Source organism: Ambystoma mexicanum, chromosome 10 (assembly GCF_040938575.1).
Source record: "Ambystoma mexicanum isolate Mex_15411 chromosome 10, UKY_AmexF1_1, whole genome shotgun sequence".
NCBI lineage: Eukaryota > Metazoa > Chordata > Amphibia > Caudata > Ambystomatidae > Ambystoma > Ambystoma mexicanum.
In genome coordinates, this window is record NC_090932.1 from 1,142,614,036 (window position 1) to 1,142,620,130 (window position 6,095).

Sequence of the window (6,095 nt, forward strand, 5' to 3'; positions counted from 1 at the left end):
ATATATTCTAATACAGGGGCCTTCATGCTGTTATGCAAGTTCACCTCAATCCTGACTGGCAGCATTCCACCTATCCCAGTACAGGGGCCCCAGGCAGTTCTGCACATTCACCTCAATCTGGACTGGAAGCATCCCTGCTATCCCAGTACAGGGGCCCCAGGCAGTTCTGCAAATTCACCTCAATCTGGACTGGCAGCATCCCGGCTATTCTAAAACAGGGGCCTTCAAGCTGCTCTGCAAGTTCACCTCAATCCTAACTGGTAGCATAGCATACCGGCTATTCTAATACAGGGGGCTTCCGGCTGTTCTGTCAGTTCACCTCAATCCTGACTGGAAGCATCCAATTATTCCAGTACAGGGGCCCCAGGAAGTTCTGCAAATTCCCCTCAGCCCTGACTGGCAGGATCCCTGCTATTCTGATAATGGGGCCTTCATGCTGTTCTGTCGGGTCACCTCAATCCTAACTGGTAGCATAGCATCCCTGCTATTCTAAAACAGGGGCTTCAGGCTGCTCTGCAAATTCACCTCAATCCTGACTGGAAGCATCCAATTATTCCACGACAGGGGCCCCAGGCAGTTCTGCAAATTCCCATCTGCCCCGACTGGCAGCATCCCTGCTATCTAATACAGGGGGCTTCCGGCTATTCTGTCGGGTCACCTCTCTTGCTATCTGCAACATGCCTGCCGCTATTCCAGGAGAAATCCCACACGACAGCCCTGCCTTTGCACCTAAAGTCTGGCCTGCGCAATCCTGCAATCCCACGCACGCTCTGGCCTGCCCACAGGTTTGCATTGCCACCTCCATATTGCCCTGCATCTCCCCTGCTATCACGTGTACAAGGGCCCTGCAGTGATAATTGCCACTGTGCCTAACCCTCGAAGGCGCCCGCTCCTCGCACCCACACACAGCTCCGTCAGTGCCCCTCAGTCCCGAGCTGCAGCGCCCCCTGCTATTCCCTTACCTGCAGTCCACTCTAGCGCATGGTGCCCGGGCGCTGCAGGTGGCCCGGCGCTGCAGGTGGCCCGGCGCAGCAGGAGGGTGGCTGCTTATCAGAAGGGCATCCTGGCCGTGGTCTCCATCGCTGCTTGCGGCCAGGGTCCCGCTGGCAGTCAGTCCTCGCGGTACCCCGATGTCCCTTCGCGCAGCTGCGAGTGCGTCTCCGTGATGCGCCCGAGAAGCAGTGATATAGGGAGAGAAAGAGGGGGAAGCGAGCGTCAAAAAGCGGCAGACTCCACCCCTCGAGCAGCGCAGATATGGCACCGCGTGGATCAGGACGCAGCCCGGGAGCACCCCCGCAACCCCTCACCACGTGACGGCCAATACGTAACCCGCGCCAAGGCCTACCCCCTCCAGTGCAACCCGGGGCACAGCGCCCAATGCGCACCCCCACATTACAAGCCTCACTCCGCCGCCCCCAAAAGGGCCCCCACCACGTGGCGCCAACCTCGGGTTTCCCCCAGACCTAACCCCATATACCCCCTCCCTCCAACACCATTCACAGCTCCACCGCTCAGATGCAAACCGCCACGCGAGCCTCTCCCCGCGGACACCCCACCCCCACGCAATGCCCCTCCTGCCCACTCCCCCTTCCGATGGATTCCTCAAATCGGCCAGTCCCCGTCACACGCAGGCAAGATTTTCTTTTTCGCAAAGTCAAGAGGGTAGACATTTGGGAGCCCCAAGGGCAGAAGTCAAGACCATCCCTCCTGTTGCTAAGGAACCGCATCCTGTTTCCATGGAAACCGCGGGGGCCTGTTTGGGAGAGGATGGGCGCTATTCATGTCATTCTCAAAGAAAACGGTTATCCTCAGCCCATGCACCCTTGCACGCCCCACTGGCACTCCAATACTGTAAACTACGAACGCCAATGCAATGCACTTCCGATCCGACCTGAACTGCAGCCCCCTTCCTTCTGGAGGGTGTATTCCAGTACTGAGACCCGCGCGCAAAGCTTTGCTCGTGTATCCCATGCCTGCCCTGCACCGACCCCTGCAACTCCAGCACAGCTCTGCCGATGCACCTCATCATGGCGCGTGCCTTCTGTCAGCAGCGGAGAGTCGGATCCCACACTCAGCTCAGCCAATGCCCCCAAATCCTGCCGCATCGCCTGCAATGGTAGTACTCTGACCCACACACACCTCTGTCAGACCTCTGTCAGACACCACCCAAGCCCGCAGCATCTTCTCAGCTCTGCCACTCAGTGCGCCTGAGTATTGTCCTGGGAGCTCACACAGTTCTACTGACAGCCCCCCAGATTTTGCCTGCACCCCCACTCTACTGGAACGCACCCGAAGCTCCGATGATGCACTTGAGCCGTGTCTGGCTGAGCACCCTACTACTGAATTACACGAACGTGGACATGGCTAGCCAAATGCGCCTCACTCCGGGCCAGCGACACCCCCGGTTATTCCAGAACCAAGACCCGCACGCACGGGCACCGGCAGCCTTGCTGGCGCATCAGTACTGTGCCCGAATCCTCCCCGCGACCCCAGGCAGGGGCCGGTCTCATTGGAGAGTCCGGGAGAATGGGCGGCTGCTTATGGGAAAGTACCTCCCATAGCCAGGCTCTGATTGGCTGGTCTATAGGGCCACAGGGCACTGTCCGAACTGCATGCCCAAAATGCCAATGTGGGCCCGTTTTCTTGGTCAAAATGGGCCCGTTTTTCAGTGGGCCTATTTTATTAGTTACTTCTCTATGCAGCTTGCAGTTTAGAACAATGTTACTGAACGCATCTCCTTTAAAAGCAGAATTTGCAACACATTTGACCAAAAAGACCCCTTTGAGTGCTACTGAAACAGTCCGTGACTAGGCACGGACTGGCCTATAGGGCAATGCCAGCACCAAAAATGCTAAATTCTACTGTGGGCCAGTTTTTTGGGTCAAATGGGCCCCTTTTTTGGCCAAATGTGGGCCAGTTTGATGAGTTACGTCACTATGCAGCTAGTAGTTTTCACCATTGTTGCTGAATAAATATTCTTTAAATATCACAATTGCTTACATTTTAGCAAAAAAACAGCCCCTTGGGTACTATTCAAACAGTATGTCACTAAAAGAATATATTGACTTCTGTACGGAAACTAATGTTCAAAGTGCCCAGATACCCTAGGGTTAGGTTGCGCTTTACAAATAATAAACGAAACTAATTGCCACTTGCAACTGTGGGCCACTTTTTCATTGGTGCCCGAGACTGTTTTAAGCTCCAGTCCGACGCTGTCCGTGACAAAAGGAATGAATTGGCATTTGCAACTGTGGGCCCCTTTTTCAATGTTTCCCGGGACAGTTTTATGCCCCAGTCTGAGCCTGCCAATCGCTCTTTGTTCCTGGGGTGTGAGCAGGGGCATGGCCAGCGCCCCCGATCCCTTTGTCTGCCATATCTCTCCTCTCTTGCCTGGCTTTAAAGGAAGACAATATGGACAGGGGCCAGCCTGAGACCAGGCAGATGTCCAGCCATAGAGGGGTTTGGGAGTTTGTTGTTTTGACCAGAGGAAGGGTGGGGTGCTGGGTTCTTATGATTAGAGAGAGTGAAGTATATCCTTCTTGGTGAGCAGACCTTACATAACCTGGGCATTTGTCCAACCGTGTACCAACGCGCTTGTCATTCTATTCACACCTTTCGATATCCCCCCCGGAAAGGTGCAGAATGAGACATGCTTTCTTTGTTAGCATAAAAAGGCAGCAGATTTATTTTCACAATATAATAAACTCCAAACACTGCAAACATTTGTGAAAATAGTTCTGAAAGTCTGGTGACCCGCCAACTGCTCTGTTCTCCAAATCCTGCTTCCCCCTTTTCCCAACCAAGTCCATTGTTGGCCAAAGCCCCCCCAACAGTTTGTTGTTTTGACCAGAGGAAGGGTAGAGAGGTGGATTCTTTTGCTTAGAGAGAGTGAAGTATATCCTTCTTGGTGAGCAGAAGTTACAAAAAAAACAACACTAATAACTACGATACCTTGTATTCAGGTTGGTGTGCTATGTAGCAGAAACATGCCGTCTTTAGACACGTCGAGTCGATTTGCGACTTACAAAGCTGCTAAAACAGTAAAGTATGCATTTGGCAATTTGGTGGTGGCTGGACTGCCAACAATTTCGACATACGTAATCCACAAAGCTATATCCTCTAATACGTCCATCATAACTGTACAGCAAGCACAGACAACTATGCCAACCCTGCGGGTTGAATCAGGAGAGCTGTTGGCAGCTCCTGCACATCATATCCAACAGGATATCACTAACCCTAAATGCCGCTCTCCTAGAAGTTTGCCTATTGGCAAATGGTGTATGCCACCAATTGCTGAAGTTTTCGTGAGGAAGACTGTGATGATGGACCACAGAAACTTTGTTATCACCAATGTGGAAATACCAACAGGGCACGAACCTAGGGTTGCCCTGAAGAATAAGGTGTTGGCATAGTTACGTCAGAAGACTGGGCCTGGCGCTGTAAGAGTATCAGACCACAATATTATTGGAAGGATCAAGATTGATCAGTGGTGCACTCAGAAGGGTAGGGATTGTGTATTGGTGGTATCTTTCCGCTTGCAATGATCTTTTGTTTGTTTTTTGTTTTTTTGCATTTATACAGCCTACAAACCCTCAGACATCTGAGCTGCTTACCCACGTGTGTGGTGCTCATTTATCGACCTCAGAGGGATGCGAACCTGCAGGGATGTCAAAGCAAGCGCCCTACTCGCTGTGCTATCTGACCGGCATCAGTATTTGAGAGTGGCATCAGACTTGAAGTTAGTAGTGGACTTCGCTGCTTTATAGTATTGTTGACTCTGGATTGTTCCAGTCTCCTTTTCAATATTATTTGTTGTATTTTGTGCTTGTCTTGGGTGTTGCACTCTGAGGTCTATAGGCATGTAACGCATTATAAACATTTTAAAAAAAATGCTTTACTCAAATGACAGATGCACAAACTATAGGGAAAGAAGCCCCGCCCACCCAATCAGTATGTTCTCAAGCCTCCCACCCCCTCGTAACTGGTTACCCACCAACTATTGCAGTCCTTTTGGAGTCATCCTAGGCCATTTTAAAGGCAGTTTGTTTGTTGTACCCAACATTTACCCATTTTGCACTCCTGCTTTTCCATCGAAAGTTAGAGGCCAATAGTGAACTGAGTTCCACATCCCCTTAACATGGACAGTCGGGTACTGTTTGCCCCCCAACCGGCAAGATACATACCATCCAGCTGTAGCCCACCCTGGCTAAATACCGGAGGCCAGACCAGCTCTTTTTATTTGTGGCACAAAAAGTTTTAATCTTAAACATTTCAAACTATCACTTCAAACCAAACAATAACATATTCAATACTTTTACAACCCCAGACGGACAGCAGTACATTTCAGTTGAAATTAATTGGCACCCCTATTTTGCTTTCTCTCTTTTATTTATTTACAGTCAGCTATCTTTTTCCTTATCCATGATAGTCTGAAATTATAGTCAATTCATTCATTTTCCAGCATACTTAGGTCTCGCTTCCTGAAACTCCCAAACCCTCCCGCTCTGGGCGAAACACCTTGGCAGTCGCCGCCGATGGGCTACAGCGAGTGCCGTTAGGCTTTCCTTTCTACGCCAGCCCAAGCTGGAAGCTGACCAACACGGGGTGGGAGGGTCAGGGGAGGAGGGGTGCGGGCTGCAAGGCTGACAGTGGGCCATTTACTTTTGGTCCTCTTTACCCTCCATCCGGTTAGTTTAGACATTGCTCAATCGCCTGAGTTACTGCCACAGAAAAAAGTTTTTGTTGCCCCTTTTCCACCCCCATTAGTGCAAAAACTGGCATAACATTCATAGTGTCGGCATCTTAGGGCATCCTCTAAGTTCAGCAAAAAGAGGTACCAGCCCATCTCCAACAGGTGAACCCCATCCTTCTCGTAGTACCTAGGCATTCCTAGGTTTATGAGCCTGTACCTGCTTGTTGAGAAACTAGCCCCCCCCTGCAAAATGTTGCCATAGCCATGTTCAGCTTTTTTCTAGACTTCTCAACAGCTGAATTTGGCATGGCATCTCTCCACGTGAACCTAGGAATCATTTCTGACTGCATCAATTTACAAGCCCCCAAGGACCTGCTCAATGCCCACATTGTGCAACATATTT

At 51.0% G+C, this 6,095-nt stretch overlaps 1 protein-coding gene across 1 annotated transcript in view; it reads right to left on the reverse strand.

Moving 5' to 3' along the window:
• LOC138492095 (neuropeptide Y receptor type 1-like) overlaps positions 1–1,486 on the reverse strand; it is a 100,769-nt gene extending 99,283 nt beyond the window's left edge. The window contains exon 1 of the mRNA XM_069619061.1: positions 963–1,486. The gene's annotated coding sequence lies outside the window, so the exon portion shown is untranslated. The remainder of the gene's footprint in view (positions 1–962) is intronic.
• Between the last annotated feature and the right edge of the window lie 4,609 nt (positions 1,487–6,095).